The sequence below is a fragment of the Bubalus bubalis genome, chromosome 23 (assembly GCF_019923935.1).
Source record: "Bubalus bubalis isolate 160015118507 breed Murrah chromosome 23, NDDB_SH_1, whole genome shotgun sequence".
Taxonomy (NCBI): Eukaryota; Metazoa; Chordata; class Mammalia; order Artiodactyla; family Bovidae; genus Bubalus; species Bubalus bubalis.
The window spans coordinates 23,744,622-23,762,283 of NC_059179.1; the positions used below are offsets into that span (position 1 = coordinate 23,744,622).

Sequence of the window (17,662 nt, forward strand, 5' to 3'; positions counted from 1 at the left end):
CTCTCACATCTGTACATGACTACTGGAAAAACCATAGCTTTGACTATACCAAGCTTTGTAGGCAAACTGATGTCTCTGCTGTTTAATATGCTGTTTAGGTTTGTCATAGCTTTCCTTCCAAGGAGCAACTGTCTTTTAATTTCATGGCTGTAGTCACCCTCTGCAGTGATTTTGGAGCCCAGGAAAATCAAATCTGTCACTGCTTCTACTTTTTCCCCTTATATTTGCCATGAAGTGATGGGACTGAATGCCATGATCTTAGTTTTTTGAATGTTGGGTTTTAAGCCAGCTTTCTCACTCTCCTCTTTCACCTTCATCAAAAGGCTCTTTATTTCCTCTACACTTTGTCCTGTTAGAGCAGTATTATTTGCATATCTGAGGTTGTTGATATTTCTCCTGGCAGTCTTGATTCCAGCTTGTGATTTATCCAGCCCAAGATTTCGAATGATGTACTCTGCACATATGTTGAATAAGCGGGGTAACAATATATAGCCTTGTTGTACTCCTTTCCCAATTGTGAACTCCTTTCCTAGTTGTTCCATGTCCGGTTCTAATTGTTGCTTCTTGACCTTGTATACAGGTTTCTCAGGAGACAGGTAAGGTGGTCTGGTATTCCTATCTCTTTAAGAATTTTCCACAGAGCTCAGTTAACCATTATTTTTATGTAATGATTCTGTAGACTCTTTGGTGGTGGTCTTGGTATTTCTCTAGACTAATGATTGCAAGTCAAGAGAGACACCTTGGGTCATGTGTGCACCTAGTTGTTAATGGAAGTTGAAATTTTTTTTTTTTTGCTGGGCCCATGTGACTTGCAGAATCTTAACTCCCTGACCAGAGATTGAACTGGGGCCCCTACAGGGAAGTGCTGAGTCTGGAATTCCCCTGGATGTTGAAATTTTGAAAAGTGGCTAATCATAGTAGGTTGTTTTTTGTGTGTGTGTGATTGAATTCTAGGCTTTTCTAGCCGATGCTGTTACTTATGAGATAGCCACATGTGTATATGTTTTTAAGGAAAACAATGCAATTGATTACATGTTCTATCCTCTTTAGAGTAAGAATGCTGAATTAAAAAAAAACTTCATTCTCTTTAACTGTAAGTGACTGAAAAAGACAGCAAAGTTTAAAAGAAATAGAACAAATTCTCATGGATTTTGGAAAGCCTTGAATAATCAAAGTTAGAAGATTAAAGGAAGATGTCAAATTACTCGGATAAAGTTTTTTAGTATTGCTATTTTTTATGCTTTTGACATAATCAGCATCTAATATAGCAAGTTTTTGTTGCTAATAGCAATGTAACTTTGTAATACTTGGACGGCAACCAGGAATCATAAAAATATCCTTCAAAGGGTTTAGTAATTTTTTTCCCCTGGAAATCTTAATTCAGTGATACAATTCCAGAGGAGAAAAGAGCTATGTTGGCTTTTCATGTTGCATATATATTGCAAAAATACCTATAAATATTGAAAAATTAGAGATGACTTAAATATATCTAACACTTTAAGATAGGACATGGAAGAAAGGAGTTAAGAAAATGATAGGTGTCAATTAATCACAATCAATTAATCACAACCATTTAATGATCATATGGTCATTAAAGGCCATGTAGCAATATGGAAGATTTATACTGACTATTTTGTATAGATTATAGATATGTGAAAATATACATGTGTATAGACTGGAAGGGAACATGGACAAGTTAATAGTTGATGTGTTAGGATAGGGTAATCATAGATCATCTTTTCAAAGATCCCTTGGATAACTTTGCAGAATAACATACCTGGCAAAAATTCAAATCTGCTGAGAACATTATGAGTCCTGTTCTTGGGAAAACTGACCTTTGCTAATGGAGAACTCATATTATTCCATTTCTCCTTGGGAACATTTTGCTGCTGACACAAATGGTTCCTTTAAATTTTTTAAAACTTGAGATGTAATTAACATACCACAAAAATCACCCATTTTATGTGTACAACTTGGTCTTTAGTGTATTCACAAGGTTGTATAGTTATCACTATTGCCTACTTCTAGAGCAGTTTCTACTCCAGAAAGAATCACATTAGTAGTCACTCTCCATTCCCCTCTTCCCTGGAGACCATTAATCTACTTTCTGTCTCTGTGGATTTGCTTGTTCTGGACAGTTCAGGTAAAGTATATCATACACTACGTGGCCTTTTGTGTCTGGCTTCTTATATTTAACTTATATATTTAACTTTAACTTAGTGTAATGTTTTCAAGGTTCATGCAGGTACATCCATGTAACATGTATCAGTGTTTCATTCATTCATTTTTATGGTCAAATAGTTTTCCATATTATGGGTATACTACATTTTGTTTTTTCACCCATCAGTAGATGAACATTCAGACTGTTTCTAGTTTTTGGTTATTATAAATATTAGTATACGTGTTTTTGTGTGGATGTAAATTTTCAGTTCTCATGGGTAGATGCCTAGGAGTAGAATTGCTGGGTCTGTGGTAACTCTATATTTAACCCTGAGAAACTGCCAAACTGTTTTCCAAAATGGCTGCACCATTTTATATTCTCACTGAAAATGTATGAACATTCCAATTTCTCCATATCCTTGCTAACTCTTGTTATTGTTGATTGTTTGTTTAATTATAGCCACCCTAGTAGGTGTGAAGTGGTGTCTCATTGTGGTTTTGATTGGTATTTTCCTGGTGTCTAATGATGTTGAGCATCATTTCATCTTGTTGGCCATTTGTTAATCCTCTTTGGAGAAAAGTCTATTCCGATATCTTTTGTCCATTTTAAAAATTGCATTGTCTTTTTATTATTTAATTGTAAGAGTTCTTTATGTATTCCACATACTACTTTCTTCAGTTCAGTTCAGTCGCTCAGTCGTGTCCAACTCTTCGCGACCCCATGAATTGCAGCATGCCAGGTCTCCCTGTCCATCACCAACTCCCGGAGTTCACTCAGACTCATGTCCATCGAGTCAGCGATGCCATCCAGTCATCTCATCCTCTGTCGTCCCCTTCTCCTCCTGCCCCCAATCCCTCCCAGCATCAGAGTCTTTTCCAATGAGTCAACTCTTCGCATGAGGTGGCCAAAGTACTGGAGTTTCAGCTTTAGCACCATTCCCACCAAAGAAATCCCAGGGCTGATCTCCTTCAGAATGGACTGGTTGGATCTCCTTGCAGTCCAAGGGACTCTCAAGAGTCTTCTCTAACACCACAGTTCAAAAGCATCAATTCTTTGGCGCTCAGCCTTCTTCACAGTCCAGCTCTCACATCCATACATGACCACAGGAAAAACCATAGCCTTGACTAGACGGACCTTTGTTGGCAAAGGAATGTCTCTGCTTTTGAATATGCTATCTAGGTTGGTCATAACTTTCCTTCCAAGGAGTAAGTGTCTTTTAATTTCATGGCTGCAGTCACCATCTGCAGTGATTTTGGAGACCCCAAAAATAAAGTCAGCCACTGTTTCCCCATCTATTTCCCATGAAGTGATGGGACCAGATGCCATGATCTTCGTTTTCTGAATGTTGAGCTTTAAGCCAACTTTTTCACTCTCCGCTTTCACTTTCATCAAGAGGCTTTTTAGTTCCTCTTCACTTTCTGCCATCAGGGTGGTGTCATCTGCATATCTGAGGTTATTGATATTTTTCCCGGCAATCTTGATTCCAGCTTCTGTTTCTTCCAGTCCAGCGTTTCTCATGAGGTACTCTGCATAGAAGTTAAATAAGCAGGGTGACAATATACAGCCTTGACATACTCCTTGTCCTATTTGGAACCAGTCTGTTGTTCCATGTCCAGTTCTAACTGTTGCTTCCTGACCTGCATACAGATTTCTCAAGAGGCAGGTCACGTGGTCTGGTATTCCCATCTCTTTCAGAATTTTCCACAGTTTATTGTGATCCACACCGTCAAAGGCTTTGGCATAGTCAATAAAGCAGAAATAGATGTTTTTCTGGAACTCTCTTGCTTTTCCCATGATCCAGTGGATGTTGGGAATTTGACCTCTGGTTCCTCTGCCTTTTCTAAAACCAGCTTGAACATCAGGAAGTTTCTTTCCGGATATATAATTTGCAAATATTTTTTCCTATTCTGTCGGTTGTCTTTTCACTTTCTTGATAATAACCTTTGAAACAGGAAAGTTTTAATTTTGATGAAGTCCAATTCCTTTTTTTTTTGTTTTGTCTTTATTGTCATTTCTAGGAAACCATTGTCCAGTCCTAGGTCACAAACTTTTTTGCCTATGTTATCTTCTAAGACATTCATAGGTTACCTTCTACATTTAAGTCTTTAATCCATTTTGAGTTCGTTTTTGTATATGGTATGTAATAGTAGTCTAACTTTATCCTTTTGCATGTGAATATCTCATTGTTCAAGCACAGTTTGTTGAAAAGACTAGTCTTTCTTCATTGACTTGTCTTGGCATTCTTATCACAAGTCAATTAACCATAAACGTGAGGGTTTATTTCTGGATTCTAAATTCTCTTCCACTGATACATGTCTTCGTATGTCAGTACCATGCCCTTTTGGTTCTTATAGCTTTATAGTAAGTTTTGAAATTGGGACAAATGAATTATCCAACTTTGTTCTTTTTCATGATGATGTTGATGAAATCAATCCCTTGCATTTCCATATGAATTCTTCATGGATATTCTTCTTCATTTCTGCAAAGGCAGTTGAAATTCTGATAGAGATTGCATTGAATCTGTCAATTTGGGGAGTATTACAGTCTTAACAATATTAAATCTTTCACCCATGAAATGGGATATCTTGCCATTTATTTAGGTCTTTTAAAATTTCTTTCAACAGTGTTTTGTATTTTTCAGTGCATTTGCAATCTTTTTGTTAAATAAAATACTTGGAATAAAAGTTTTTTTTGATGCTGTTGTAAATGCAATCATTTTATTAATTTCATAGGTAGTATATAGAATATAATTTATTTTTGTATAATGATCTTGTAGCCTGCAGCTGTACTGAACTCATTTATTACATAACACATGGTAAAATAGGAAAGTGCTTTTCAAAAACATGTGACTTTGGGGGGGATTAAGGCAATGCCAAAGAATGCTCAAACTACCACACAGTTGCACTCATCTCACACGCTAGTAAAGTAATGCTCAAAATTCTCCAAGCCAGGCTTTAGCAATACATGAACCGTGAACTTCCTGATGTTCAAGCTGGTTTTAGAAAAGGCAGAGGAACCAGAGATCAAATTGCCAACATCCGCTGGATCATGGGAAAAGCAAGAGAGTTCCAGAAAAACATCTATTTCTGCTTTATTGACTATGCCAAAGCCTTTGACGGTGTGGATCACAATAAACTGTGGAAAATTCTGAAAGAGATGGGAATACCAGACCACGTGACCTGCCTCTTGAGAAATCTGTATGCAGGTCAGGAAGCAACAGTTAGAACTGGCCATGGAACAACAGACTGGTTCCAAATAGGAAAAGGAGTACATCAAGGCTGTATATTGTCACCCTGCTTATTTAACTTCTATGCAGAGTACATCATGAGAAACGCTGGACTGGAAGAAACAGAAGCTGGAATCAAGATTGCTGGGAGAAATATCAATAACCTCAGATATGCAGATGACACCACCCTGATGGCAGAAAGTGAAGAGGAACTAAAAAGCCTCTTGATGAAAGTGAAAGTGGAGAGTGAAAAAGTTGGCTTAAAGCTCAACATTCAGAAAATGAAGATCATGGCATCCGGTCCCATCACTTCATGGGAAATAGATGGGGAAACAGTGGAAACAGTGTCAGACTTTATTTTTCTGGGCTTCAAAATCACTGCAGATGGTGACTGCAGCCATGAAATTAAAAGACGCTTACTCCTTGGAAGGAAAGTTATGACCAACCTAGATAGCATGTTCAAAAGCAGAGACATTCCTTTGCCAACAAAGGTCCGTCTAGTCAAGGCTATGGTTTTTCCTGTGGTCATGTATGGATGTGAGAGCTGGACTGTGAAGAAGGCTGAGCGCCAAAGAATTGATGCTTTTGAACTGTGGTGTTAGAGAAGACTCTTGAGAGTCCCTTGGACTGCGAGGAGATCCAACCAGTCCATTCTGAAGGAGATCAGCCCTGGGATTTCTTTGGAGGAAATGATGCTCAAGCTGAAACTCCAGTACTTTGGCCACCTCATGTGAAGAGTTGACTCATTGGAAAAGACTCTGATGCTGGGAGGGATTGGGGGCAGGAGGAGAAGGGGATGACAGAGATTGAGATGACTGGATGGCATCACTGACTCAATGGACGTGAGTGTGAGTGAACTCTCGGAGTTGGTGATGGACAGGAAGGCCTGGCGTGCTGCGATTCATGGGGTCGCAAAGAGTTGGACACAACTGAGCGACTGAACTGAACTGATCCTATGTTTCATTTGATTGTAGTGGACTTAATTTTTTCTTTAAAAAATTTAGGCATTTTTACTTACCACTTTCATATATATAGAGTGAAGCTCTATCTATGACTGACATTGTCATTCTTCGGCAAAGATGATAGGAAAGAATAAAATTTCTTTCTCAGATTAGATGTAGGAAAAAAAGAACTAGGCTGTGTGAAACGTTTTAGAGAGACCAAAAATACAGCTGGCTGGAGCTTGGGAGTTTAAAAGTTAATCTGTATTTAATGTTTAGAGTGGCTTTGTATAAGACTTGGGATTTGGCTAGGAGATGAGCACAGATGTGTTTGGTTGCTATCTAAATGTGCCTTTCTTCTCCAGGCCATTTTACCAAAGGTTTTCTTTGGGTCATTTTTACAGAGACTAGAAAAAGCCCTGACTTTAGTCACTCTGCATTTCATACTGCCATTGTCAATGGAATCCTTAAGGTTTTTAGGTACCAGGTAACTGGAAGAGACAAAATGAAACTCTTTGAGCTTTTTTCTTTTTTTGTGTGGGGGGTGGGGAGCTGGTAATCTGAGAGGGAAAATGTTTTCTCATTAGCAAAGACATATTGAGGGCATCATCTGATCTTTATGGAGGTGTGCAAAGCCTCAGTTTTTCCATTTGCCCATCTGCAATCATAAAAACAACGTGCTGACTCAACATGGAGCCTCTGCAGAATGGCATTTGGGGCTGAGGCAGTCGGGAAGACCATGCAAGAGATGGAAATATTTGAGCAGGTTTTTAAATGTAACACTAAAAACAGCTAAAATGAGACTGTGTTCTCATCTCCTTCAAGTTTTGTTTCTTGAGTAGTTACTGGTAGTAGTAATGTCACTGGTAGGAGTAATAGTCACTAGTCTACATCCTTGATTTAAGGCATGGCAGAAATAATTTGGTCTCTGTAGAGCTGATAACTGAGCAGAGATTTTCCCTGTTCCCGTGGTTATACTTTAGGGGTATGGGATTGTTTGGTGGAGGGAGTGAGATTCTGCTGCAAGCAAATCATTTGGGTAAAATACTATTATGATCATACTGGGTGGGCCATCTGCTAACTTTTCTCTTTAAAATTTTTAATTCTTTGTTCCTGTGTATCTACATTTACCCACAAAAGCTAGAAGAACATTTACCAAAATACAATATAATGTAACATTCAAGTGTACAGCACAGTGATTCAGTTATATTCTTTTTCAGATTATTTTCCTTGTGGGTTATTATATAATGTTGAGTATAGTTCCCTGAGCTACGTATCAACAGCTATCCTTGTTGGTCATCTATTTTATGCATCAAGATCAAGATCTGTCGCTCAGTCATGTCCGACTCTTTGCGACCCCATGAATCGCAGCACGCCAGGCCTCCATGTCCATCACCAACTCCCGGAGTTCACTCAGACTCACGTCCATAGAGTCAGTGATGCCATCCAGCCATCTCATCCTCTGTTGTCCCCTTCTCTTGTCCCCAATCCCTCCCAGCATCAGAGTCTTTTCCAATGAGTCAACTCTTTGCATGAGGTGGCCGAAGTACTGGAGTTTCAGCTTGAGCATCATTCCTTCCAAAGAAATCCCAGGGCTGATCTCCTCAAGGGACTCTCAAGAGTCTTCTCCAACACCACAGTTCAAAAGCATCAATTCTTCGGCGCTCAGCCTTCTTCACAGTCCAACTCTCACATCCATACATGACCACAGGAAAAACCATAGCCTTGACTAGACGGACCTTTGTTGGCAAAGTAATGTCTCTGCTTTTGAATATACTATCTAGGTTGGTCATAACTTTCCTTCCAAGGAGTAAGTGTCTTTTAATTTCATGGCTGCAGTCACTATCTGCAGTGATTTTGGAGCCCCCCAAAATAAAGTCTGACACTGTTTCCACTGTTTCCCCATCTATTTCCCATGAAGTGATGGGACTGGATGCCATGATCTTCATTTTCTGAATGTTGAGCTTTAAGCCAACTTTTTCACTCTCCACTTTCACTTCCATCAAGAGGCTTTTGAGTTCCTCTTCACTTTCTGCCATCAGGGTGGTGTCATCTGCATATCTGAGGTTATTGATATTTCTCCCAGCAATCTTGATTCCAGCTTGTGCTTCTTCAAGTCCAGCATTTCTCATGATGTACTCTGCATAGAAGTTAAATAAACGGGGTGACAATATAGAGCCTTGACGTACTCCTTTTCCTATTTGGAACCAGTCTGTTGTTCCATGTCCAGTTCTAACTGTTGCTTCCTGACCTGTATACAAATTTCTCAAGAGGCAGATCAGGTGGTCTGGTATTCCCATCTCTTTCAGAATTTTCCACAGTTTATTGTGATCCACACAGTCAAAGGCTTTGGCATAGTCAATAAAGCAGAAATAGATGTTTTTCTGGAACTCTCTTGCTTTTCCCATGATCCAGTGGATGTTGGCAATTTGACCTCTGGTTCCTCTGCCTTTTCTAAAACCAGCTTGAACATCAGGAAGTTCACGGTTCACATATTGCTAAAGCCTGGCTTGGAGAATTTTGAGCATTACTTTACTAGCGTGTGAGATGAGTACAATTGTGTGGTAGTTTGAGCATTCTTTGGCATTGCCTTTCTTTGGGGTTTTATGCATAGTAGTGTGTATATGGGAGAAGGCAATGGCAACCCACTCCAGTACTCTTGCCTGGAAAATCCCATGGGTGGACGAGCCTGGTAGGCTGCAGTCCATGGGGTCGCTAAGAGTCGGACACGACTGAACGACTTCACTTTCACTTTTCATTTTCATGCATTGGAGAACGAAATGGCAACCCACTTCAGTGTTCTTGCCTGGAGAATCCCAGGGACGGGGGAGCCTGGTGGGCTGCCGTCTATGGGGTCGCACAGAGTCGTACACGACTGAAGTAACTTAGCAGTAGCAGCAGCAGCAGTGTGTATATGTTAATCTCATCAAGTTGTTTTTTTAAGCATGTATTTTGTAATGTTTGGAAGGAAATGAAATGTTAAAATGTTATTAAAGGTATACATTTTGTAACTTGAATCACTGATTTAGGTACTAAAGTGAAATTCAGTATACTTAGGTGAAATTTATCCTTTTTCCTTCAGAATATGGACTGTTTTGTCGTAATGCAGGCATGCTGTTATTTGAACCATTTTATCCTCTTCTTGGAATCCTTAGCGTTTGGAATGAAAGATGCATTTTAAAACCCATAAAATATATGTGTATATGTGTACATGTGTGTGAGTGCACATGAGTGTGTAAAACAGCTTAGCAAAATTAATTTTGTATTTAAAAAAAGGAATTTAGGCTTTTGTGTTTCATTTTCCAAACATGTTATCATTTGACAAAATCAGGTTTAGATTTGTACCTGGACTACCTGAAATGAAGCGATTTGATACTTACTTGATTGCTCTTATTAAATAAAAGGTTGGTGAAGTAGTTTTTCACCTAGGTATGTCCTTTTAGCATAAAGCTGTAATACTGAGATACTTGTCATTTAGGGACATTGAGATTCTAGAAACTGATACTTCCTTTTATCTATAGAAATCAGTACTGTAAAACCAGTAATAATTATTAAAAGGGGACAAAAGAAAAAAAGGAATAAATTGGAACCACACATACGTGAAGCTCGGTAGTTTCCAGACTATCTTTATACATTTGCTATGTAAAAAGACTTTTTAACTTGGATGAGGTGACTTGATATTTACTTGATTGTAGTTCTATAAAATTATGTACCTGTTATATACATCATTTATCTCAGGTAGATAAAAAGATGTGATTTTCTGTGTTTTTCTGAATGTATACAGAAACTTTATATTTCTTTGTAGGATAAGTTAGCTATCATTTAGGCATCTTTCCTAAAGTGTGTTTTCTCTTTTAAAAAAAAATATTTTTATTTTTGGCTATACTGGGTCTCTGTGCTACATGAAGGCTTTCTCTAGTTGCCGCAAGCAGGGGGCTGCTATCTAGTTACGGGGCTCAGGCTTCTCATTGTGGCGGCATCTCTTGTTTTGGAGCCCGGGCTCTAGAGCACAGGCTCAGCAGTTGTCGCTCATGGGCATAGTTGCCTTGCAGCACGTGGAATCTTCCCAGACCAGGGGTAGAACCCGCGTCCCCTGCATTGGCGGGTGGATTCTTAACCACTAGACCACCAGGAAAGTCCCTAAAGTGTGTTTTCAAATGAGGTAAAATTATGACAGTGGATTTTTGCCTCTACTCTTTTATCTAACTTCCCAAGAAAACTAATCATTCTAGGAATTGAAATTGATGTTTGCTTTCTGACAGCTGGCAAAGAATCTGCCTGCAGTGTGGGAGACCTGGGTTCGATTCTTGGGTTGGCAAGATCCCTTGGAGAAGGGAAAGGCTACCCACTCCAGTATTCTGGCCTGGAGAATTCCATGGAATTGCAAAGAGTCGGACACAACTGAGGTACTTTCACTTCTGACAAACGGTGGTGGTGGTGTAGTCACTAAGTCGTGTCCAACTCTTGTGACCCCATGGACTGTGACAGACAGTAGTATTCTTAAAAGGTCCCATGCATATTAGGCCGTCAGATCTATTATTACTCAGTTCCTTGATATCTGAAAATATATGAAAGGTTTGACATGCTTCCTCTACGCTGAAACTCATCAGTTGACACAGAACCTTCAGCCAGCGTTTAGGCATAAGCTTCTTCAATACGAATGGACAGCTAAACATCTCTGGATATTTGAGGAGAGCCTCTAATAGTCTCATAGTGAGACGAAACAAACAGAAAAAAGAATCTTAATTGACTAAAGCCGGTTTAGCACACATTAACTAAAGTCCAACAAACCAAGTCACTTACAGGTATTACTTTCTTTGACCTCTTAAGGGCACTTACGAAACCATCTGTTAGTAGCAACTGTGAAGATTTGCTGTCTCTTCATACATAATATAGATAGAATCTTTCCTGTATTCATTCAGCCTACCTGGTTGGTTGAGGCTCCCAACTAGGACGAATGTTGTTAAGTAAGTCCTTAAAGCTTCCCTAGCCTCACTGCATGTGCAGAGGCCAGTGTAAGCATTTCTGGCAGTTATGTGTGTTAAGGAATTGTTACCTATTTTCCCTTTTTACTTTTACTATAAGATTAAAAACAAAAAGTTCTTTCTGTGCTGGATCTTCCTTACGGTGCACAGGCTTTCTCTGGTTGTGCTGCCTGGGCTTCTCTAGCTCTGGCAAGTAGGCCTCATTGCCCTGCTGCATGTGGGATCTTAGTTCCCCGGCCAGGGATCAAACCTGTGTCTCCTACATTGAAAGGTGAATTCTTAACCACTGGACCAGCTGGGAAGTCTCAAGGTTTCTTAAGGAACAGGTAGTTGCTTCCTTTTCCTTGACTCCCTTCATCTTCAGTCCTCTACGGTCTGGCTTCAAACTGACCAGGACTCCCTTTATTGCCAGACCTATGTCTTAGTTATTATCCTTCCTCACTCCCTTGACTAATTTAGCTGCTTGTCACATCCAGCTTAGCTCTTCAGCACAGTCTTGTTTCTCCTCCTGTTTCTCTGACTCTTTCCTTTTTCCTTTTAAATTCCTGATTTCTTCCTTCTGTCCGTAATTGAGCATTCCCCAAGATTTTGTCTTTATCTTCCATGGTCTATTTCCATGTTTGGAAAGTTTTCTTTGACTCACTTTTAATCCATAAGCATTTATTCAGTATCATAATAAAAAAGAACTGTGTAGGATGCAAAAATGATTTAGATATATTTCCTGTTCTTGAGTAACCTGTAAGACATAGGAACTTTACAGTCTTTTTGCCCCCTGTGTCTTGTTACCAAAGTTAATTGATATTTTTGAAAATGCCTCTTATATACTTATTTTCTTTCCATTCCAGCTTCAACTACTGCAGCATATAGTCATCTCTATTATAATTTATAAATAGGTTAGAAATTGACATGGATCTCTAATACGACATCTAGGTTCTCATAGCATCTGTTCTTTCATTGTTGCATAGTTAGAAAATCCACTTGAAAATGGTAAAAAAAAAAAAAAAAAGGCCAAGTAATATGTTAGTGTCATTATGACAAGTTTTCACCTCATAGGAAATCTGGCAGGCTCTCTGGGCCTCCCAGGTCAAAAGACAGACCTGCTCACACTCCAGTGTCATCTGGAATTCCTTATAAATAAATTTCAGTGGGCACTTAAGCTATAGAACATTCTATTTACTGTACTGGTTTTAAGGTGGAATTCCAGAATTAAACATTGTGCCCAAACTTAACATTTTCACACTGTCTAGCCTTATCTTCCAAAAATAGTATATTACTCCACCAACTCTCCCTGCCCAATAAAGGACCTGAAGCATCAAGTGTTAACTGCAAAGAAGTTAGATGGGGCTCCTCTTCTCTCCCCAAGTCATGTGGAATCTGAGTGAATGCAAGTAACACAGACACATGACAATAATCTGTCCCCCAAAGCAAGCAGGCATTACTTTATTATTTAGGGGAAAATACAAAAAACTTCCAGGAGTTCTCTGTATCTCCTGTATAAAATCCAAACCCTTTTAGAGTTTTCAGAACTCTTTATGCTCTGACTCTCACCCATATTTGTACCTTCTGTCCAAAAGGGCATCTCATAACTGCATATATGTAATATATGCATATGTACATATGTCTATATGTTTACATGTGTATGTGTTTCTGCATACACATACTGTGGCTTGCACACTTCTACTCATGTTATCCTGATAGACACTTAGTTTTCTGCCCATCCAAGACTCTGCTGTGCCTTTAGTACCTTGTTAAAATGCTGGGTTTTTTTTTTTCCTGAAATCTCTACTGATCTCTAACTCTTACACTACTTATATTTATGTCCTATATAATGAACACTCTATTTCTTAATTATCTTCAGTCTTTAAATTGCTACTTTTGTGTCTCTCATACTTCCTGTCTCCAGATCAACCTTATTCTTCTCTGCCTAATTTTCACTCATCCTCTTCTTATACAACTTTTTATTTTGAGAAAAATTCCAGCACAGAAAAGTTTAAATAATAGTACAATGAATTCCTGTATACCTCTCATCTGGATTTATTAACTGTTAATATTTTGATACCACGTTTGTCTCTTTTTCCATATATATATTGTGTGTACATATATGTGTGTTTTTTTTTCTAAACCCTTGATCATTTGTTTTTTTTTTTTTAATTTTATTTTATTTTTAAACTTTACATAATTGAATGTAGGTTGCAGATATCATATTTCACTCCTAAATACTTCATCATGGATCTCTTAAGTATAATGATGTTCTCCCAAATAATCACAGTAACATTACTACACTCAATAAATTTGATGTCAATACAAACATATTGTCTAACATTCAGTCCATATTCATTTGATTGTCTGATCTATTTGGTGTCCTTTATTTTTTATGTGTATTTTATTGTTTGTATACAAGTTATTACAGAATATTAACTCTGTTCTCCATGTTGTACAATATATCCTAGAGCCTGTGTTTCAGCAAATAGTATATATCTCTCACTCCCCCATCTTTATATTGCACCTTTACCTGACTTCCCTGGTGGCTCAGTTGGTGAAGAATCCACCTGCATTGCAGGATACCCGGGTTTGATTCCTGGGTTGGAAAGATCCCCTGGAGAAGGAAATGGAGATCCACTCCAGTATTCTTGCCTGGGAAATACCATGGACAGAAGAGCCTGGTGGGCTACAGTCCATGGGGTCGCAAGAGTTGGACACGACTTAGCAACTAAACCACAACCACCACTGCCACCCTCTCCCTACTGGTGAACACTAGTTTGTTCTCTGAATCTATGAGTCTACTTCTTTTTTGTTATATTCACTAGATTGTTGTATTTTTTAGATTCCACATATAAGTGATTTTATACAGTATTTGTTTTTCTCTGTCTAGCTTATTACACTTTAGCATAATGCTCTCCAAGTCCATTCATGTTACCACAAATGGCAAAATTTCATTCTTTGTTATGGCTGAGTAGTATTCCATTGTATGTGTGATATGCACACATGCCAGGGGCGGTGGGCGGGAGGAGCAACCCCACGACAGAGGCCAGGGGCTGTGGCCGGGAGGACCAACCCCATGTCCAAGGAGCCGTGGCTGCGCAGGCGCAGGAGGGCCTAGAGGAGCTATCCCACGTTGAAGGTCAGGAAGGGTGGCGGTGAGGAGATACCTCTCATCCAAGGTAGGGAGCAATGGCTGCGCTTTGCTGGAGCAGCCGTGAAGACACCCCATGCCCAAGGTAAGAGAAACCCTGGTAAGACGGTAGGTGTTGCAAGAGGGCATCAGAGGGCAAACACACTGAAACCATACTCACAGAAAACTAGTCTAATCACACTAGGACCACAGCCTTGTCTAACTCAATGAAACTAAGCCATGCCCGTGGGGCAACCCAATATGGGCGGGTCATGGTGGAGAGATCTGACAGAATGTGGTCCACTGGAGAAGGGAACGGGAAACCACTTCAGTATTCTTGCCTTGAGAACCCCATGAACAGTATGAAAAGGCAAAATGATAGGATACTGAAAGAGAAACTCCTCAGGTCAGTAGGTGCCCAATATGCTACTGGAGATCAGTGGAGAAATAACTCCAGAAAGAATGAAGGGATGGAGCCAAAGCAAAAAGAATACCCAGCTGTGGATGTGACTGGTGATAGAAGCAAGGTCCGATGCTGTAAAGAGCAATATTGCATAGGAACCTGGAATGTCAGGTCCATGAATCAAGGCAAGTTGGAAGTGGTCAAACAAGAGATGGCAAGAGTGAATGTCGACATTCTAGGAATCAGCGAACTGAAATGGACTGGAATGGGTGAATTTAACTCAGATGACCATTATATCTACTACTGCGGGCAGGAATCCCTCAGAAGAAATAGAGTAGCCATCATGGTCAACAAGAGAGTCCGAAATGCAGTACTTGGATGCAATCTCAAAAACGACAGAATGATCTCTGTTCGTTTCCAAGGCAAACCATTCAATATCACAGTAATCCAAGTATATACCAACCACTAATGCTGAAGAAGCTGAAGTTGAATGGTTCTATGAAGACCTACAAGACCTTTTAGAACTAACACCCAAAAAAGATGTTCTTTTCATTATAGGTGACCGGAATGCAAAAGTAGGAAGTCAAGAAACACCTGGAGTAACAGGCAAATTTGGCCTTGGAATACAGAATGAAGCAGGGCAAAGACTAATAGAGTTTTGCCAAGAAAACGCACTGGTCATAACAAACACCCTCTTCCAACAACACAAGAGAAGACTGTATACATGGACATCACCAGATGGTCAACACCGAAATCAGATTGATTATATTCTTTGCAGCCAAAGATGGAGAAACTCTATACAGTCAGCAAAAACAAGACTAGGAGCTGACTGTGGCTCAGACCATGAACTCCTTATTGCCAAATTCAGACTGAAATTGAAGAAAGTAGGGAAAACCACCAGATCATTCAGGTATGACCTAAATCAAATCCCTTATGATTATACAGAGGAAGTGAGAAATAGATTTAAGGGCCTAGATCTGATAGATAGAGTGCCTGATGAACTATGGAATGAGGTTCGTGACATTGTACAGGAGACACGGATCAAGACCATCCCCATGGAAAAGAAATGCAAAAAAGCAAAATGGCTGTCTGGTGAGGCCTTACAAATAGCTGTGGAAAGAAGAGAAGCGAAAAGCAAAGGAGAAAAGGAAAGATATAAACATCTGAATGCAGAGTTCCAAAAAATAGCAAGAAGAGATAAGAAAGCCTTCTTCAGCGATCAAAGAAACAGAATGGGAAAGACTAGAGATCTCTTCAAGAAAATCAGAGATACCAAAGGAACATTTCATGCAAAGATGGGCTCGATAAAGGACAGAAATGATAAAGGACAGAAATCTCAGGAGGAGGGTTCAGGATGGGGAACACATGTATACCTGTGGCGGATTCATTTTGATATTTGGCAAAACTAATACAGTTATGTAAAGTTTAAAAATAAAATTTAAAAAAAAAAAAAAAAAGAGAGGACAGAAATGGTATGGACCTAATAGAAGCAGAAGATATTAAGAAGAGATGGCAAGAATACACAGAAGAACTGTACAAAAAAGATCTTCACAACCCAGATAATCACAATGGTGTGATCACTGACCTAGAGCCAGACATCCTGGAATGTGAAGTCAAGTGGGCCTTAGAAAGCATCACTACGAACAAAGCTAATGGAGGTGATGAAATTCCAGTTGAGCTATTCCAAATCCTGAAAGATGATGCTGTGAAAGTGCTGCACTCAATATGCCAGCAAATTTGGAAAACTAAGCAGTGGCCACAGGACTGGAAAAGGTCAGTTTTCATTCCAATCCCAAAGAAAGTCAATGCCAAAGAATGCTCAAACTACCACACAATTGCACTCATCTCACACGCAAGTAAGGTAATGCTCAAAATTCTCCAAGCCAGGCTTCAGCAATATGTGAACCGTGAACTTCCTTATGTTCAAGCTGGTTTTAGAAAAGGCAGAGGAACCAGAGATCAAATTGCCAGCATCTGCTGGATCATGGGAAAAGCAAGAGAGTTCCAGAAAAACATCTATTTCTGCTTTATTGACTATGCCAAAGCCTTTGACTGTGTGGATCACAATAAACTGTGGAAAATTCTGAAAGAGATGGGAATACCAGACCACGTGACCTGCCTCTTGAGAAATCTGTATGCAGGTCAGGAAGCAACAGTTAGAACTGGACATGGAACAATAGACTGGTTCCAAATAGGAAAAGGAGTAAGTCAAGGCTGTATATTGTCACTCTGTTTATTTAACTTATATGCAGAGTACATCATGAGAAACACTGGACTGGAAGAAACACAAACTGGAATCAAGATTGCCAAGAGAAATATCAATAATCTCAGGTATGCAGATGACACCACCCTTATGGCAGAAAGTGAAGAGGAACTCAAAAGCCTCTTGATGAAAGTGAAAGTGGAGAGTGAAAAAGTTGGCTTAAAACTCAACATTCAGAAAACGAAGATCATGGCATCCGGTCCTATCACTTCATGTGAAATAGATGGGGAAACAGTGGAAACAGTGTCAGACTTTATTTTTCTGGGCTCCAAAATCACTGCAGATGGTGACTGCAGCCATGAAATTAAAAGACGCTTACTCCTTGGAAGGAAAGTTATGACCAACCTAGATAGCATATTCAAAAGCAGAGACATTCCTTTGCCAACAAAGGTCCGTCTAGTCAAGGCTATGGTTTTTCCTGTGGTCATGTATGGATGTGAGAGCTGGACTGTGAAGAAGGCTGAGCAGCGAAGAATTGATGCTTTTGAACTGTGGTGTTGGAGAAGACTCTTGAGAGTCCCTTGGACTGCAAGGAGATCCAACCAGTCCATTTTGAAGGAGATCAGCCCTG

At 39.5% G+C, this 17,662-nt stretch overlaps 1 protein-coding gene across 4 annotated transcripts in view; it reads left to right on the forward strand.

Moving 5' to 3' along the window:
- CNNM2 (cyclin and CBS domain divalent metal cation transport mediator 2) overlaps positions 1-17,662 on the forward strand; it is a 186,963-nt gene that overhangs the window by 11,876 nt on the left and 157,425 nt on the right. The window lies entirely within an intron of this gene.